Source organism: Phoxinus phoxinus, assembly GCF_949152265.1.
Source record: "Phoxinus phoxinus genome assembly, chromosome: 19".
NCBI classification, from domain to species: Eukaryota; Metazoa; Chordata; class Actinopteri; order Cypriniformes; family Leuciscidae; genus Phoxinus; species Phoxinus phoxinus.
The window spans coordinates 13,100,232-13,120,562 of record NC_136894.1 but is presented as its reverse complement, the minus strand read 5'-3'; the positions used below and the strand labels follow the sequence as shown (position 1 = coordinate 13,120,562).

Below are 20,331 nucleotides of genomic sequence, written 5' to 3'. Positions count from 1 at the left end.
CACTGTAATTTGCTGACTGGAATGTGAGCAGTAAAAATAAGTGGTATTTTACACATCCGTGCAGTATTTTTATCTTCATACAATGCATGAAAATGCTATTGTGTGTGAAACTCATTTTCCCCGCCTTTAAAAAGCATTAAAGCAACATTATCAGCCAGGGGCATTTTTCTGCATAGACAACCTGTGAGGAGAGAACTGTGACGCAGTGACAGGACGCTTTAAATTGTCATGAAGCGCCATTCACCAACCATTTTACTTTTGGAATGTTACATAATTTCTATGTAAAATATATTTTTACAAGGAAAAAATGTAGAGCTGAATTTCATTAGATCTACCTCTAATATACTAGATCATGCAAAGTTTTCTCCAAAGGGGTCTTTATTTATTATTCGTATACTAGTCTTTTGGCGTATGTTTTTTGCATACTGTATAGTACTTTGTACATTCAAATATGGCAGATCAATGCCTATTTTGGTTGTTTTAAAGATTTTGTTGCCAAAATGTCTAGAGGTTGTTATTTACAGTTTACAAGGAGTTACAGCAGTCTGCCTACATTTCACTCTGCCCAGCGATTCTAATAACGGCATAGAGAAGTTTTTATTTCATAAAAAAAAAAAACATTTAAAACAATGTTTGGAGGTCTTTTGTGAAGAGTGAGATGGACCTTTCAGTCTGCTGTCTTTGATGTCACAGCTCAGAATAGTAGCTAGTGAAGGGTTTGAGAATGTTATCTTTCTTTTTGTACCATCAGGCAATCAGAAGCAGAGTAATCCCTCTGAAATAAAAGTGTGTTTAACTGTATTGAACGTCCACGTGTAGTCAAGGCATCGCTCACTTGACGACCTCAGGCTGCTGGAGGGGATGTAGACTCGTAAGAGCGGGTGGAGGAAGGAGGGTGCAGAGCCCGTGGGGGTTCTATATGCGACCATCGATGTCTTAAACTTGATGCATGCCGGAACTGGTAGCCAGTGCAGAGAGATAAACAGAAGTGTGAAGTGGGCTCTCTTGGGCTCATTGAAGACTAGTCGTGCTGCTGCGTTCTGGATCATTTATAGAGGTTTGATTGCATGGAGTCCAGCCAAAAGAACATTGCAATAGTCTAGCCCTATCATTTTACATTATGTTCTTTCATCCATGCTGAGATATCTGGTGGGCAGTCTGAGATCCGTTACCGTTAGATCACCTGGTGGAAACGAAAAGTTGTGTGGCATCAGAATGGAAATGAAAGGACATAATATGTGCTTGTATAATAAGACCCAGTGATGTATCTGGAGAAGAGGAGAGGTCCAAGAACAGATCCTTGAGGAATCCCAGTGACCAGTTGATGTGCTTTGGATACCTCGTAGTTAATAGTATGTGTTCCCCATACTAAAGTGTTACCATATTTTTGATGACTATGTAAATAGAGTCTCTTTAGAAAATTTGGACTAAACTGCTCAATTCATATGGATTAGTTTTACAATCTCTTTATGAACTTTATGAAGTGTCAGTTGAGTAGCTGACAACGTAGTACAGAAATCTCTCAGATTTAATCAAAAAGATCTTCATTTGTGTTCCAAAGATGAATGAAAGTCTTATGGGTTTGGAACGACATGAGGGTGAGTATGACAGAATTTTCATTTTTGGGTGACTGAACCCTTTAAGCATGTTCTCTAAAATATATTATTTCAGTAATAGGTTTTCTTTTTAAAAGTATGCTAAAGTGTACTTCTTTTTCACAAGGGACATTTTGATGAAAAATTATGAAATTGAAATAACATGCTCCAATGAACTGTTCATAATAAGACAAGGAACACATTAAAAGATACAATATGTAAAAAAAAATTGCCGCTAGGGGTCGCTAACCTCTTACAATAACAAAGGCGTGGGTTGATAATAATGTTTGTATAATTGTCTAATAATGTTTATGGATGAGTGAATACATTGATGTCATTATCATGACTGTGGTATGAATTGCTAATAAGAGACAGATATCAGCACCACACGCGAATCCCGCGAGTCCCGTGGATATAAAGGAATAAGGACATTTCATTCTACCGAACTACCCGCAAGTGCTGAATTACTACTCACACAGGTCAATTTATTAGACAAATTAAACTTGTGAGGTATCGCAGCGCTGTTTCACTTGGTCTACAATTACACTAAACTGCATTTGAGTGTGTTGAAAGTTATAATGTTATTCTATGTGTTAGTTTGTTGGCTATATGAGACTAGCAGTAAGCTGGATCAACATTAGAATAACATACTGATCATATTCTAACATTTCATCATGTTGAACTTTATAACATTGATTAGTTTTATGTACATTTGCTCACTTGTCTAATAAAGTACTTGTAAGAGCTCTGTCAAGTCGAAGTTTGACAAGGACCTGGAGCTCTCGGCACTTTGAAAACGCCACGCTGATATTGATCCTCGTTTTAGTTCTCCTTTTTTCCCAAAGTCTGCTTGCCATGGTCCATAATGTTTGAACGAAACAACAGCGTGAGCGTGCCGCTAGACGTAAAGCTGTTGTCCACGTCTGTCGCCATGGTTACTATGGCAGATTGAACCAGGGATAATGCGGATATTATGTCAGTGACAGGCTACAGGTGAACAGGGATTCCGGGACGGCCAGTTATTTAAAATGGGAATTTCTCTGAAATTAAAAAACTTTGGGAACTTTTGGGATATTGTAAGTACACAACTGCAGGAAATATATCACACTGTGCAAGTGATTTTGGGATATTTTATTACAAAATTCTTACATATTGTACCTTTAAGGGTCAAACTGATTTTATGTTTTCTTTACATGACCTACATCTCTATCAATGTTTAAATTGAAAAATGTACAGTTAGTGTAATGAACGTGGCCCAATTCAGCAGCTCCTAATCAATGAAAACAGATAAGAAAAACTACCTCCGCTCCTCCTGTCCTCACATGAACAGCCTGGGTCGCTGTACAAACTCTGTATTGTCCCTTTATCTGAGGAATTTTTGGGCGGTGGCAAAAGAGTAGGTGTCCGGAAAAAAAAAATCAGCTCTGCAAATGAACATGGACATTCCAGAATGTGAGGGCAGGGAATATAAATGAGGTTAGATAGAAAACAGACAAAAAAAGGAAAACGATGACCGTGCAAGAAATCACAGAGCAAATACAAAACAAAACAAAAAACACATCTGCGTTAAAATCATTAGTGTTATTTAACCTGCTGTTATCACTTTTACCAATTTTAAACAAATTAATAATCTTGTCAAAAAAACGAAATAAAATTAGGCTACTTGCACTTTTTAAATCTGTACACTTAAGTGCATATTAATATTTTCTGCAAGTACAGCTTTCTAAAAATATACTTTTAAGATTTCAAGTATTGTGCATTACAAGTGCACATTTAATACAATTAAGTGCACTTCTTTTTTAACAAGGAAAACACACAATTCTCAACCTCAAGCCTCGGATGTGTCGGTACTATTTTTACTGCATAGTCATGATAACATATTTTGATCTGCCCATGGGCCGCTCTATGACAAGTAAACAGGAAGATACATCTGTTATTAGTCTTCATAGGATAATGTGATTACTGACATGGACCTCTAGTGTTATATAACACAAACCAATGGATATTCTGGTGAACCTGAAGTGAACTCTTCTCTATGCCGTTATTAGAATCGCTGGGCAGAGTGAAATGTTGGCAGACTGCTGTAACTCCTTGTAAACTGTAAATAACAGCCTCTACTAGACATTTTGGCAACAAAATCATTAAAACGACCAAAATAGGCATTGATCTGCCATATTTGAATGTACGAAGTACTACATAGTATGCAAAAAACAGTACGGCAAAAGACTAGTATCCGAATATATATTCGAAATTCAGTAGGCTAAAAATCCCTGAATGACCTACTACTTTTGCCAAAATTCTGAAGTGCGCATTTGGTGGACACTCTACTACCCCGTGTGGTCGAGCAAGAGAATTTATGAATGGAAGTGAAGCGTCTAATACTAATACTGGTAGGTCACGTGGCAGTTACAACATGCCGAATGTGTATTTCGCCGAATGTGTATTCATACTACCCATATCCATACTGAACAGTAAATTCTAATTCAAATGTAGTATATGACAGTACACAATTTCGGATGCAGCGTATATGGTCAAAAGTATCAGGACTCACCTCTTTAATACTTAATTCAGGAGATTCAATCAGACCCATTGCCACAGGTGTAAAAAACCAAGCACCAAGCCATGCATTCTGCAATTACATATTTTTAAAAAAAGCGTCATTCTGAAGAGCTCAGTCAATTCAAGTGTGGTGGTAGGATGCTAATTTTGCATAAAGTCTGTTCGTAAAAATGTCATCCCTCCAAGATATTCCATAATCAACTGGAAGTGGTTTTATTGGAAAGTGGAACAGGAGCAACTCAGCCATGATGTGGAAGACCACGTAAAGTCACAGAGCTTAAGTGTTAAGTTAACCTCACTGAGTGTTGAGGCGTATGGCACATAAAAGTTGCCAACGCTTTGTTGATTCCAAAGCTGTTGAGTTTCAATCTTCCACTGGGATTAATATCAACACAAAAACTGCGTGGTGGGATCTTCATGGAATGGTTTCTATGGTGGAGCAGCTGCATGCAAGCCTCACATCACCAAATGCTAAGCATCGGATGGAGTATAGTGTAAAGCACTGGACTCTGGAGCAGTGGAAAGGTTCGGTGGACCCCTTACTTCAAGTGAAGCGAAATCTTAATTCTTTAGCATTCTAAGACATTTTGGACAATGCTATGCTTTCTATTACAGCATGACTTTTCCCAAGTGCACAAAACAAGGCCCATAAAGACATGGTTGTATGAGTTTAGTGTAGAAGCACTGGCCTACACAGAGACCTGACCTCAACTTCATCGAAGATCTTTGGAATGAACTGGAAGGGAGATTGCAAGCCAGGCCTTCTCATCCAACACCAGTGCCTAACCTCACACATGCTCTACTGGATGAAAAGAGAGAAATTCCCACACAAACACTTTTCCCACAGAGACACAAATCTTGTGGAAAGCCTTCCCAGAAGAGTGGAAGCTGTGAGAAGCTGCAAAGGGGGAACAGACTACAAATTAATGTCTGTATTTAGAATGCAATGTCAATAGTCCCTGTTGGTTTAATGGTCAAGTGTCCCAATACTTTTGTCAATATAGTTATTCAACACTGTGCTAGCAATGTTAAACTGTATTATTTATTGTTTGTTTATAAATTATTCTTGCATTTTAATACATTAACAATAATGAATTAAACAGAAATATTACAAAGTTTCTGCTTAACTACTGTCAGGGTCATGTTCAGTTGTCATTTCTAAGTTTACCCAGTTTCCCAGTATGTGTCAGTTTGTTCCTTTGACCAAAACCCCGCCGCTGTGGATATGTACATATGGACTCTGGAAGAGAACTGGAGGTGTTTGAGGAAGATATTTCCCTGTTTCTCCCACCCCCGCCCAACTCTGAATCACCTGTTTCCCCACTGGTTCCACCCAGCCCTGAGTCTCCCTGCTGGTTCCTCCCAGCCCCATGCCGCCTGTCCTCCCTTTGACACCTCCCAGCCTCCCTCTCCGACCTCCCATTCCCAAATCAGCCAGTTCCCTTCAGCCCCTATCTCCAACACCTTTTTGTGAGGAACTGCCTTGGAGCTTCAGTTCTCCAGCTCCGCCCAGTAAGAAGGTTCCCCTGGCTCTACTTCCAGCCTACGAACCCATCACTCCACTGCGGCCTGTGGATCTACCAGCTCCGCCTTGGCTCCTACCTTCCCCATCTCCACCAGAAACCATCGTCCTGACGGCTCCACTGGGCTCCCCTTGTTCCTCCGGCTCCACCTTGGTCAGACATAGTCCTGTCTATGCCTTCGACTCTGTCTGGCTTTGGCTTCCTTTTCATCCTCAGTCCCACCAGCTCCACCTCTCAGACGCTCATTGCGGCAGCTTCACCTCAGTCTCCTCAGTGCTAGCGAATTCGTGTGGGCTCTTTGTCTCCTCAGCTCCACCTGGGCTCCATTTCCAGTGGCTCCATCTCCATCAGTCGTCCCAAGGGTGTCGTCAGCCAAGTATCCACCATGGCTCCTCCCTCCCTCGACCTGGAGGCTCGTTCTAGCTGGACTTTGGGTATCCATCTCGCTTCTCCTGCTCATGGCTCTCCATCCCTTCACTCCCCAATGGACTGTTTTGTTTGCCCCAGACTGTTTTTCCACATCCCCCTCCTGAGCCGCCGTCCTCCCTCCTCAGTTGGAACTTGTACGGAGTGAGGACACACCTTTACCGGGGAGTTTGACAACCCCAGTCCACATTGACTTTCATTGTATGGCATAACATTTTTAAGTTCCCTGACAAACATTTTGTACAGTGTTGATCGATGTTAAAGAGAATCGTCCATCACACACCAGTGAATGTGCTAGCAGCTCTGAGAGAGAGTTGAGGCCATAGGGTGTGGAGGAGTGATGTGACATGATTCAGGGAGAGGTGTGATGAACAGATGATGAGGTGGATGAGTGGAGAGAGAGATAGAAAGGAGGATGGGGTCTGTGTTGTGGAGGTGGAACAGTGGTGTCTGCCTCTTCAGAACACCACAACCAGCCTACTCGAAAACTGAGCTTCCCCCTGCCTCCTGTCTAGTCCTCTCTCGTTTATCTTCTAAACTTCAAAACCAAAAGTATTTTGGCTTTGAAAAATACCAAAATACTTTTTTACCCCCCGCTAATTTGTGATATTAGCTTTGGAAAGTGATTTTTATTTGTATTATTATGCGTTATTCACCAACTTATACAAATATTTATTTTAATCTAGTAACCATTCATGACAGTTTCAACAGATACTCACAAAACTGAGGGTCATGTAATGCTCAGCAATCATATAGTTTAGAACAGCAACAACACATAGCACATAATGCCAACAGCATTGGCACAACACATTAATCTCACAGTCTCAAGGGGAGCATAAACACACCTGCATGCTGGGCGAGCCTGATGGGGAAAAGATCATGTCCAAACAAAGGGGTCAGAAAAGAAGTCTGCAAATCCACCCTGCTTGCTTACACAGAGGAGACATTTCAGATTTCACACATGCCTGTAATGTTCCCACTGGCTGGAGACAGAGTTCACTGCTCGTCTGAAAACTTGTTTGTGCTTCTAAAAAGAGGGGTGTGTGGGTATGGAGAGTTATAATGCCGGTCTTTCTGTAGTTATAAGCATTGCGTAAACTTCAAATCCACCTCATTCTGGTCTTGACGCAGGGTCTGATACATAAACAAATGGGTTAGTTGCAGGTTTAGTCTCAAGTAAGGCTCACCCAGGAACTGTTGCCCTGATCATATTTCCTCTAAGCACTTTACAAAACAAAAAAAGATCTACAAATTATACATTACAAAAAAAAACGAAAATACTATTATCTTGCACTCAATAAAAGTTTAGCAGAATGTCGAGGCTGCTGTTTTCTATACAATGAAAGAGAATTATGTAAATACACTGTAAAAATGAGAAGATACGTCATCGTTTGGTGTTTCTCAGACTGCCACACTATGAAACCCTGATGAGCATCTCTAGACACCCTTACAAATCCAGTTCAGGGAATTTGGAAGCTATTAAGTGTCAACAGTTCCAACATTAACCGCATTATAAAAGAAAGGTTTTTAGACACTTAAAATATTTTATTTAGTACACAGTACAATATATGACACACTAAAAAGTCTTCATGAGCCAAGTTTTAATATGTGCAAGCAATTCTTTAATAATTTATATTAAAAGAATATTCCCAAGTGCAAACTAAATTGGATGTTTGCTGTCACTTATTGCATGTTAATTTCATGCTTTTTTATCTATTTTTATGTAAGTTTATCACTTCAATTTAAAATAATAAACATTAAACAAAAAAAACTTATTGAATAACACATTTACAGAGCTAAATTAATCAAGTACATGTGCTTTCGTTAACATTAAATAAAGTGTAAGTGCATATTCAATATATTTAAGCACAATTATTTTTCAAAAGGGATATTAGAATTACAGCAATATTTTCAATGAATAAAGACTTAAATAGTCAAACAAAGAGGTGTGCAATTTGTAGGGATTCTTTTCTGGTGATTTTGTCTATTTTACTGTATCACAGTATGGAAAAGAACAAATTGAATATAATTAATAAATTCTCTTTTTGTCTCTCACAGAAAAAGGAAAACATTAGATGGGTTTAGAACGATAAGAGGGTAAGTGATAAAGACTGATGACTTTCATTTTCGAAGAAACTATCCCTTTAAAAAGTGTTTAAACCATACATAGCTATGGATAAAGTGCACCTGCACTCACTCAATAATTTGCAGAGTGAGAGTGATGCCAGGATACTTGACAGCATGTGCTATAGATTTGTACTTCACTGTAACGTGAAACTGTATATGCTAATAGCATGTAGGGATAATCTGGCATGAAAGTGAACTGGACAGAGTTGGGACAGACTGTTCTAGCTGTAGTGTCTGCCTCGCCATGCACACAGCTAAGCTCTAAGGACTTATGAGACCGACTGTTTAACATACATAAAACAGACACACACTTTCTCTCACACACACACAAACAAAAGTACAGTGAGATAGCTTCCATAAAATCATGAAATACATAAAATACTTGCAAGAAAATTATTTTTTATTAACAATGTGAATGGTATTTAATTGTCTACGACACACACACACACACACACACACACACACAAATGCCTTTTTTGGCTATTCATTTTTATATTTTTTAATTATTTTAGAAATGTACATGGTATTTTACATGCTTTTTGTTCTCTTTAATATTAATATGCTAATGTAAAGCACTTTAAATTAACATTTTTTATGAAATGTACTATTCTATATATAAATAGACTTGCTGTACAATGCATGGGATGTTCTGAGTGGTTGCCAGGGCATTGCTTACTAGCGGAGAAGGTGTGTAAAGTTGACGTATGGCTGCTAGGGAGTTCTGATGGTTGCTGAATGATTACTTTCTTGCCCAAGTCAAAATACCTGACCAGTTTACCGAATCCTATGTCTGTCACATTTACACCAGGCTCCTCAGTCACCAACACGCAGGGCTCCCCCTCACTCGAATACTATTTATCCACACCTCAATCAGACCTGTATAAGACCTGTATGAAAAGACTTCTGTCATCATTCTATTAAAAAAACTAATCTGAACATTGACTGATGAGATCATCTTAGTTGCAAATTTAATCCAAAACCAATTATGCATCACACTTCTGTTGTGAGGGCAAGAACATGAATTAAAAGGTAGAAAAATTTATTACGCTAATCTGTCTCTTTCCTTTTAGGGGATTTTTTTCTAGGATAAATGGCACAGTGAAAAAACAATCCTTCAATTTGCTGAATAAGAGCCGTTGGTGATATAACATGTAAGCTCAAAGATTGAGCCCAGAGGAGAAACCACTCATTTAAGCTCCTGACTGAAGAGATTTACTGTGGCCTCTTTTCAGGGTTGGTGTGGTAAGTTGGTGCGTTGCTGTGAAAACTTGTGAGATCTCTTTTTATAATACCAATGCTATTACTACAAAATCATTACTGGTGTTTGTTAGGCCAAAAAACACTAAAACATTTACCTATAGGGATCTACACAAACCCTATACCTCAAATTGTATAGGCTGTTCTATAAAGGTTTTGCTTTATAAAAGTCCAGTGATTCAAAGACAGTCTCTAAAATGCGGTTTAAATTTGCAGGTGTTCTATAAGTCACAAACCTTGTTACGTCAATGTGCGGGCGGGCTTTAGCATATCAATAACTATGCTCTGAAACAGGGGGTCTCAAGAGAAGGTTACCCTGGTGTTTTTTTACTGTTGATATGAAAAATAAGGTTTAGCAATATAAAGGGTGAATTATGTATATGATGTACTGTATATTACAGCAAACTATATGCCTTTCTCCACTGACGTTCTGAGTTGTTCAAACCGTTTGGATGTTGATTTTTAGAAGGCAGTCAACTGACTTTGAGATGACGAACGGGAACATGGTTTGTGTAAAATAACATTGTCTGCATTGGCAACATTTATAATATTTAGCCATGGGCACCCTCATAAACCCAGCTGTGCCCTTTTACCATCTGGGTTCTCTCTGTTATTCGGTTTAAGCTTTGTTATCTCGATCCTCTCTTTTATTTGAAGTGAGATTGTGGATAATTCAGCTGTGATTTTCCATGATTCAAGGTCATGTGCTTCTTCACCATGGCAATGAGATCAGATGGTTCATAGCCACTTCGCCCCTATGAGAATTGTCCCGTGTGACGGGGCTGCTGGAGCGCTGTGATGCCATCTCCGTATAGCCACGGCATCACCCCAATCTGGAGGCCTATAAATAAAAGCTCTATTCATGGTGAATGGGGGTGTGTGCATGTGTGTGTGGTTGGGCGGCACATTTGCACACAATTCCCCATTGATTGCTGCTGCATGTGGACATCATGTCCAGCGGGGAGCCTAACGGCAATCAATTCAATACACATCTTTCCAGTTTGCCATGACGAAAATCACCAAAGGTTCACGTCAGCAACACATGTTCAGAATATCTGAACAGTCAGTAAGCATACCATTCTGATAAATAAAGACAGCTTTAGGCATGAGGTCAAAATCATTCTGGTCAAAGAGTTATTTATATGCTGGGCTTATTGATATGATCATTCAGACTTCCAGTGCTAAAATCATGTTTTAAAATGGATAGTTGCATTTATCCAACCCTTCTCTCTTTTCTTAAAGGCATATAATGCAACATTGTTCAAGCAGAAAATAGTGTCATGTTAGTTATTAGATAACATCCACAAAACTGCCTCATGAGCTCCCACATTAGAACTTTTTGTGTTATGTCAAGAATCTTATACATCACAAGTAGTTCTATCATCTCACTTGAATTCACTCAAAGTGATTTGTTCAGTTAATGTACAAAATAGGTCAAATTCTCTCCTGAATTCCTCTTGCTTGTAAAAAGAAATACAGGACACATACAATTCACTCTTAAATGGAAACAGGATTTGACTAGCAAAATGAAGCATTTGCATAAAACAAAAAGACACTGCATGCACTAGTTAGGAAATATGAGTGGAAAAATCAATATGTGTCAAAGTGTGACATTCCCCACACCAGTCTGCTAATCTTTAATATTAAAAATCAATATTACAAACATGTAGGCTATTTAATCCTCTGATTGGATGAATTTGGCTGGATTGAATCTTCACCCTCTTTGGCCAGGATTCATAAAAGTGAAATTATTATAAATTAATTTATTATAATAATAAAAGAGAAAAACTCTCATCTCAGAGCAAAACTCCACAATGTAAAAACTAATTAATTGTATACAGTCATACTTATTGTAACACTTTTTAAATATATCAACAACAACAAAATGATCTTAAAAATGACATGCTTTTACACAAGTAATATTTTATTTTGATATCAAAGGTCATTTATACTATACAATGTATCAGGACGTTTTACTGATATTGATCACATTTCACAACAGCTCAGCTGTACCTGATGTCCCAATGCAAAACGATCTCATGAAAGCGTATCTATGCACGAATGTTATTTCTTGTGCCATTTATACGTCAAAAATGTTTTTTTGCGTGCATATGCTGCACTGAAAACCCTTGGGTATATGATTAGGGGTGGGGAGTGTGTGCGTATTACACGCTATAAAGTGCGTATCACGCGAAACCTGAGTATCATATGCACGCAAAAACTATTTTTGGTGTATAAATGGCACGAGAAATTACATTCGTGGTATAGACACGCACTTTCATGAGATCGGGCTGCTCCATCATAAAGCCAAAAAAAAAAAGCCCAGGGCAAACTTACAGAAATGTCTCTCACATCCAGCTTACGCAACCACTTAATTTAACTCAACTTAACCTGAAACCCCAGTGGACATGGCCAGAGACAGAAGGACAGAGAGAGCGGGAATGAGAAAGAAAAACTAGAGAACAACGTCAGTGAGCTGTGCTGGTGAGACCCCAAGGCAACATAGCTGATTTTGAGGCAAATGCACAGTAAAAGCAGTGGATAAAATGTCTTGCAGTCCCAAGCCGCATGTTTATGTAAGAGCAAAATCTGACGTCAATGGAATTGGGAGATAGGAAGTTTTTGCAGCAAATTACAAGGTAACTGCAATCAAAAGATTTAGGCGTCAAATTAAAACAGATTTGAAACTGGATTATACAATAAACAGCCATGGACAACTGTATAGCAATACATAGGAAAATCGAGGGTCTCTTGAGGGTCAGAGAGCCTCATAAAACGTTGCCTTGACTAGGTCACCCAAATATATCTCATTTAAATTGAATTGTCCACTGACGGGTCCATAATCAGGGCACTCACACCTTTGAGTAAATTGCAAAGACAGATTTTTGATGATTGTTAAATGACATTTCATATTCATACTCTATGCAAGGCTGTAATCCCTCACATATGATGACATAATGCCATAATGTAATGAAATACAGTTGGGAGCATGTGCTTTGCTTTCAGCAAAAGCAGCAGGACAATCTGTTCAAATAAAAAAATCTGTCTTATTGGAAGGGATAATCAGGTCTAAGAATTTACATAAGCTTGCATTTAGAGCTGTGCTACTGTCAGTGGTAACCGAATGATATGATGGGTCTGAGGGTGAAAGAGTAAGCCGTAGTCATACAGTGGGACAGATGTGGGAAAGTTGTAATGAGCTGTGAAAGGTTGCAGGTGAAGAGACAAAAATATTAAATGAAATTAGATGAAATGGAAAAAAGTCTGACTGACGCTTTGACTCTGCATCTATTCTGAAGGACAACATGCTTTACCATGAAAGAATAATAGTAGTTTATTTGTGTGGCATGTGACCTTAGCAGCCAGTTAGAATCCATCCTGATTACCTTAGCAGAACCATAGCCACCATCTATCAGCAACCTAATGGTCACTCAGAACACCTTAGCAACCACAGAGAAATGGCATAGTAACAGCGAGGTCAGGTCCTAGCACCCCCTCAAACACAGTAGCAACCACATAGAAGTGCCCTGGCAACAATAAAGAATATCTTAGCAACTGCCTGGTAATGCCCTAGGAAACATCAACACCCTAATGGTCACTCAGAACATCTTGAAACTGCATAGAAACGGCATAGCAACCATGAAGGACCTAACAACCATCTCAAAAACATTAACAACCTCATAGCAGTGTCCTGACAACAATAAAGAACACCTTAGCAACTGCCTAGCAACCATCCAGAGCACCCTTGCCACCACATATTAATGCCCTATAGGGCAGGACTGTCAAACCAATTAAACAGACCTGAACCATCAAGGTATTTAGGATTACTAGAAACTTCCAGGCAGGTGTTTTGGAGTCGGGTGGAGCTCTGTATTGGCCCTCCAGGAGCAAAGTTTGAGATTACTCAGAATACTTTAGAAACCACATAGGAAAATCCTATAAACAACCCAAACACCTCAGCAAAGGCCTTACAATTGCCTAGCGACCATCTGTGAATAGTATGGCAACATTAGTTATCAGAACAACTCCAACATTCTAGTGGCAAGTTTTGCATTGGCAAACATCACTGACATTTTCTTCAGAAAATGGTTGGAATAGTTGGAATTTTCTCAGTGGTGTGTGTTGAATATTTGAGAGATAAAACAATGTCACGTCACAGACCAGATTTTCTTGCTCATGCAACATTACAACATAATTTCTCAGCATGCTAAAGTGACACTCACAGCTGGGTAGGTCTCCATATTCATCACACTATTTAATTTTTGTGCCAGCCAAGATTGTGTGTGGGGGAGTGAGGAATGTGACTAATAATTTGCCAGGCCTGCACGCATCTATAGTGAAATAGGCTGTTTTGCTACTCTACCTTTGGTATTTAAAACGTTGGTGATGGCCATCATTGTGGCGAGCAGGACGAGGTCAAGGGCCGGTTGGAGAGCGGCGCGAGGCCTGTGGAGTGATTTATAATGAGCGACACCTGCGCGACGCACAGGGTTTTGTTTCTGTTTTGTGTGGCCAGCAGTCAGCAAAAATGGCGCGGTTTGCAATGGACCATCTTTAAAGATCATGCAGCAAAACATTGGGGTGGGACTTCGTCCTCCATTGCACCATTAAAAAGAGTCATGTGATCACGATTGGAGTCCACATGTGTTGACGTCATTTACCACCATCACTCTTTCAATGTCGTACGACTCGCATTGTAAGGGGAATATCCGATCTGTCCGCTTGCATGGCAGACTTAAATGCACATAGGGCTAATCGATTCATATAAAATTTATTTTCACCTCTGAATGAGGCCTGAAACCTATCTGAGAATACCGGAATCCATGCGTTTTTTTTCCTGCTTACATGTTCGTGTGTCATATTCGTTCTGTGCCACATGAGAGGGGAAAAAAAACAGAATTGGGTCACTTGAACCACATAATGTAAATGCAGTCTGTATTTTATAGTGTAGAAAACAAGTCTCCTAAAGATTTAATCTGAGTGTCCTGCAAGTCTCAAAGTGAGTTTTTAAATTCAATGAAGTCTCCATTTAGTGTTCAGATGGAACATAAGATTGTAAGCACATGAGAGTTAAAGGACACTGTGACGAAGTGAATCCATACTGTTTTCTTCTGCTAATTCATCCACAGCACCTAAGGCACTGTGATGTCAAGTTGTGGAGTTTAAACGTAAGATGTTTTCGGGTCAAAGGCCCATTTCAGTTGGTGCGCATATGACTGTATGTGCGTTTATTTTTAACCTGTCGCCATGTGATGTTATACTGTGACGTCAGTTTGTAACGTGTACAGTACATTCTTTCTCCGCTGGGACTCTACAACTGCATATTTCACATGAGCGTGAAACTCGACCTCACTATGGTAGCAATTATTTGTGAGAAGACAAGAGGAGGCCAAGGGAGGTACAGTAACAGTGATACCCCTGGTGTAATCTTTCTATCGGCTCAGGTATCGGAATGTAGTGTTCCCTTCGTAAATAATGAAGGTGCTCTCCACTTTTCTTTGTCAGAAAGTTCTAGAACAGTCCCTCTCTTTTTGTCCCTTTCATTTTCTGAACATAGTACAGTATTTGTTTGATGTTTTATTCAGGAGCATAAAACATACCTCAGGATGATGACTGAATTTTTTTTAGGGTAACTGTCTCTTGTGTAAAAGTATTTTAGCATACCTCTTTATAACTTATTAGAGAAATAATCATTTTGAAAGAATATACTTAAGTGTGCACTGCATGTGATGTTTTTGGTCACTTATCTGCAATTTAATTAAAAAGTATTATAGTTTAAATTTAGATTAAACGCGATTACTTTCTCCGACCCACTTATATATACTGCTGAATGTACTGACAAGTATTTTTATTTACTTTCTATTAGCACTTGTATAGATACTTGTATGTTATACACAGATACTTGTATGTTATATGTTCATATTTGTAATTACACATTTGTAATGAAGTTACATTGTTACATAAAAATGTAAATATTACTTTAAATGTAATTTAAAATAACACACTGCAGTATCAAGTACTTTAGTTAAACACATCAAAATAAGCAAGACAAAAGATGATTAAAACCATATTTAAGATGTATATTCAAGTAAAACTTTTAATTTGACATTATTAAAGTGCACTTTTTTAAATATGCACTTAAGTGTACTCTTTTAAGTACACTTAAGTGGCCTTTTCTTAAATTAATATCTGTAAGTACAGTTTTTGGTCACACTTTATTTTAAGGTGTCCTTGTTACAGTGTAATTGAAGTACATTTAAGTATTAAGTAATATTAACTAATTACATTACTATATGGTTAGGATTAGGGTTTGGTTTAGGGGTTAGTTCCATGTAATGATTAAGCATAATTTGTTACATAACATGTAACAAGGAGACTGTAATTTAAAGTGTTAGCTATCGTTTTATTATATATATATATATATAGCTCAAATACTTTGAATACATATTCAATGCAAGTGCACTTTTTCACAACTTTCTCTTGCCTTCAACTATGAGTTAGACTATGAAATGAGCTTTATGCAACTTATTTCATTTCTTAGTATTACTATATATCATCACAGTCTTATTATATACAGACTTGCTTGGGACTGCATAACAGCAGGCTTTGTTTGCACATGACTAGCTTCGGTGGGTTATAATCAAACCATAGCCTGTCAAAACCAGATCCCCTCAACACTCCTAGTGAGATTATGCTGGTTCAAGTTCTCTCTCTGTTTGTCAGATTCCACATGTTCACTGTTGTTTTGAGGGGTGAGGTGCATGAAGGGTCAGCGTATACACTCTCCAAAATAGAGCCCTCCTTGTCGACACAGCACCTGCGAGGGTCACAACCTTTTTCTTTCTTTAGTTCATCTTTGATGGAAGCTTATTCAAGAGCGGAGGGGAAAGTCAAAACAGGCTGGGAATGCGTGCCGTGTGTTCTCAACATAATTCACTGACCCGCTGCTTGCAGAGTAAGAGAGATGGCTCATTTCCCCAGAGTGCATTGAGGCAGACCGTAGAGCCACGGATTGTAATTGGAATCATTAAATGTCGCCTCCCTCAATGATACGCTTGATTTAGTAAGTCTTCCTGCTCCTGCTCAATGAAGCATTTGTGTTGTTGCCAAAGAAAGCAAGCTGGCAAAGGTGACAACCATGTGGAAAAAAGTAATCAGAAAGGCAGATTTAATCAACATAAACTACAACATATAACATCAAAATATGTATTTTGATGTTATATGTCAACTTTTACAATCACAAACTTTATCAATTGAATTAACTGACTTTATGATGTCCTTTACTCTGTGATGTAACAAGCAAGTGACCTGTTTGCAATTTGACTTGCAGCCAACACACCCATTCCAGTGACTGCATGCAAATATGATGAAGGCCGGCTGTGTTTCGTCCCATCTGACAATGGCATCAGTATGACACAGCTCTCTCCTTCACTAACCCTACTTAAATCCATAATCCCAATCACTACATGAGCACATAGCTGAAGAACTGTTGTATAACCTCTAGATCACAGTGTCATAACCATTTCACTGCATAGTGCTTTACACTAGACCCCACAGCCAATTCAGAATGACATAACTGCATCTACGAATGACAGATCATGTTTGACCAATGTCAAGATTACCAAAACAAAGAAGAGAGTTGGGATTTTTCCTGTGGGATAAAGCAGCAGCCCCTGTACAGACTGTTCGAACACTGTGATGCAATGATAATGTTGGCATTACATTTTATTAATCAGGCCAGTCCAATTTATTGGATTTCTGAGAACTGCTGACGCATGAGTTACATCTGGGCATGGGCTATTTTAACGTCAGGTCATCCTTTACATTGTGCATAGCGCTAAACCAAGTGCCCTTCTTCAGACACACAGTAAATCAAAGTATTAATCTGAATTCTGAAGTGCAATGTCACAGCTTCTCAGAGACATGCTCATCTCAAAAAGGAAGTTTCCATCATGTCAGGATCACAGAATACATCAACAGAATTTTTAAAGGTCAAATTTTAAAGGTACACTGAAAATGGTCTTGCAAACATGCCTGCCAAATAAAAGCACTTTTTTAATTGTAAATAATTGGTTTTAAAGTTATAGGACATTATAGTACACACTAAAAATGGTTATTTTATCAATAGAAATGCTAGAAAGAAATAGAAAATTATTTTCTTGGTTTGTGCATAGTAGTTGTAGTGTGCTTTTTTTTTAGATACTATTATAGTTTTTATTAATATTTGTGATCTTTTTAAGTTGTTTAATTAGTTTTGTTTATATTATCTTTTTTCATTTTAAAGTTTCAGTAATTTTGTTGTTAAACAAGTAATGTTGTCTTGCTAACTATAGCAGAAATAAAATAAGCTTTCTATTTTATTTTACTTAATGTTTGTTTTATTTAAAGTAACAATTTTTATTTTATTTTAGTTGACTAATAACCCTGCTTGTGTCACGGTGTGGTGCAGAAGAAGAATCAAAAAGTTCCAATGAAAACGTACACAATATAAATCATACAGGTACATCGAAGACTCACACACACTTACTACGACGAAGATCAGGCTACGTTTACACATGGCCGGCTATTTTCAGAAACGGACATTTCACCCCTCTCCGTTTTCAAAAATAACATTGTGCACACCTGTCAGTTTTCAGAAAAGTGTTCGTTTACACAAACCTGTGTATATGCCGTCAAGAGCACGCCAAACCTGTAGGTGGCAGTGTAACAAGAAGCTCTAGCCCACGTTAGGCAATCAGAATCCCAAAAATTGTCACATACTGTGACGTCGGCTGCCTAAAACCAGAGAATGTCTAATATGGGGAGAAATGCCACTCTCATTAAACTTCCGGCTTCTGAACTGGTTGCAGTTCCACTCTGGTTCCATATGAGGGCGCTCACAGGACGAGTGCAGAATGAATGGTGGTCTATGGAGCTATACCCCTAAAAATCCACTTTTCTCAGGATATCATTTTTTGTCTAGTAATTTGAATGTTGTATTCGAAAGGAGATGCAAAGAAATTACACATTGTGGGTGTTAGATTTTTTAGAGTCACTTATTTGCTTTAAAAAGTATTTTCAAATGTCAATGACGTCATACACATCGTAAGACCAGAGATACTGCTTTACGGCAATCCTTCAGTCACTTTAGTGCTTTCGCGCTCTGCACTTTCTTTTCTCTCGAGGCATCGACAACACAGCTGACACAGGTAAATACACAAGCTAGAAGAGTTTTTGCTAGAAGACATTCTGGTCCCGCTTCGGATGCCACGATGCCATCAAGCGGTATCTCTGGTCGTAATCAGGCCTTCACTGACCAATCAGCGTTCATTAACAGAATGCTAGCGTGTTATGGGCAACAACAACTCAACCTGTAAGAAATTGAAAGGACATAAGTACTCGTTCATTCAACTTTCGACCTATAACCCATGTTGAACTTGCAAAACCTACAATCAAATCATAGATTTCTCAACGGCAATAGACTATGTGCATGTTAGCATATGCTACTTCCGGCTGCGAAACTGATAGGGGGTGTCTAGTTTCCGGTAGCCTGATGGACGACGTAGAGGATGTATATTCCATAGTATATTCCGCCAAGAAGGCTACAGTACCCCACGTTGGACAATCCCCTTTCTCTGGTTGTGCAGTCATTACTGCAGGGGCTCAGTGCAGCTTTCACTGTGTCATTGGGAGAGCCCTATTCTTTTGGAGATAATCCTCAGAAAACGTGTAACGTGTAGTGGGAATTCTACTGCAGTGACATTGCAGCCTAAAGGATGCAGCCGGACCTGCATATCTTCAAAGCAGGGAGAGTGTAACCCGGATAATCCAGGCTACGAGTAAAAGAGTTGAAAGATGTGTAAAAAGATGGGAAAATTAAAAAGAATAAGAGAAAAACGAGTGTTTTAGAAGAGAAAGTGTTTCGTCCAATCATTGATCGCGCTGCATTGATTGACACTCCAACGAGCCAATGGTAGCAGCGCACTGAGACTGCGCCGGCGACACTGCCGCTGTCAGAGTCAGAGACATTGAGAGAGAGAGCGAGTCAGATGAAGCAGGATCTCCAGACACTCCGTATCAAAGGATAGATGTTGAGAAAGAGAATTATAAATGCAATCAAACGATTACAGTTATGAGTGAAAGTGATAACTTTGAAGAGCAGACGACGAAGTGAGAAGACGACGAGACAGAGAATCGAGAATAAAAGCCGATGTAGATACACGGAGCACCAAAGCACCGCAGATAATCTTCCTATTTAATAAGATGTGACTTTTTTGCCTTGGTGAGTTGTTTTCTTATATTGACTTGACATTCCACAAGGTTTTTTTTATGTTTAAGGGCCATTGCGTACGATTAAACTAACTTAACGCCAGTCCACTGATGTAAACAAGACGGCAACCGGAAACGAAGTACCCAATATTCTCGTGCACAGAGCGAATCGGGTGAAAGAGACAAATTTAGCCGCCTAGCTCCATAGACTCCCATTCATTTTGCACTCGGTCGATCGCCCCCCAGTGGAACTCTGGTGGAACTACAACCAAAATTCAGTACAGGACTTAATAGGGAGTGGCCAGGCTCTCCGTAGACGGGCTCTGCTAAAACTCAGTTTACGTGCAAACTAAGGTTTCCAAAATCTCCGGAGTTTTTAGAAAGAATCGGTTTCAGAGACGAATTCTCCGTTTGCGTGTAAAGGAAGGGCACAAACTAAGGGAAATGTCTCTGTTTTTCAAAATAACCATGTACGTGTAAACGGGGCCTCAGAACATGAATAAGGTAAGACACAGGGCTTAAATACATAAGGAAAAAGATCAGGGAAACGAGACACAGCTGACAAGACTAACGAGGAAACAGGTGTGACAGATGAA

At 39.0% G+C, this 20,331-nt stretch overlaps 1 long non-coding RNA gene across 1 annotated transcript; it reads right to left on the bottom strand.

Annotated features, from left to right (window-relative positions):
* Positions 1-666: 666 nt before the first annotated feature.
* Positions 667-17,578, bottom strand: LOC306986685. The gene is made up of 3 exons (XR_013795009.1): positions 16,755-17,578; positions 16,429-16,607; positions 667-1,183 (listed from the first exon to the last, which is right to left on the bottom strand). It is a non-coding gene; the product is annotated as an uncharacterized lncRNA (long non-coding RNA).
* Positions 17,579-20,331: the final 2,753 nt, after the last annotated feature.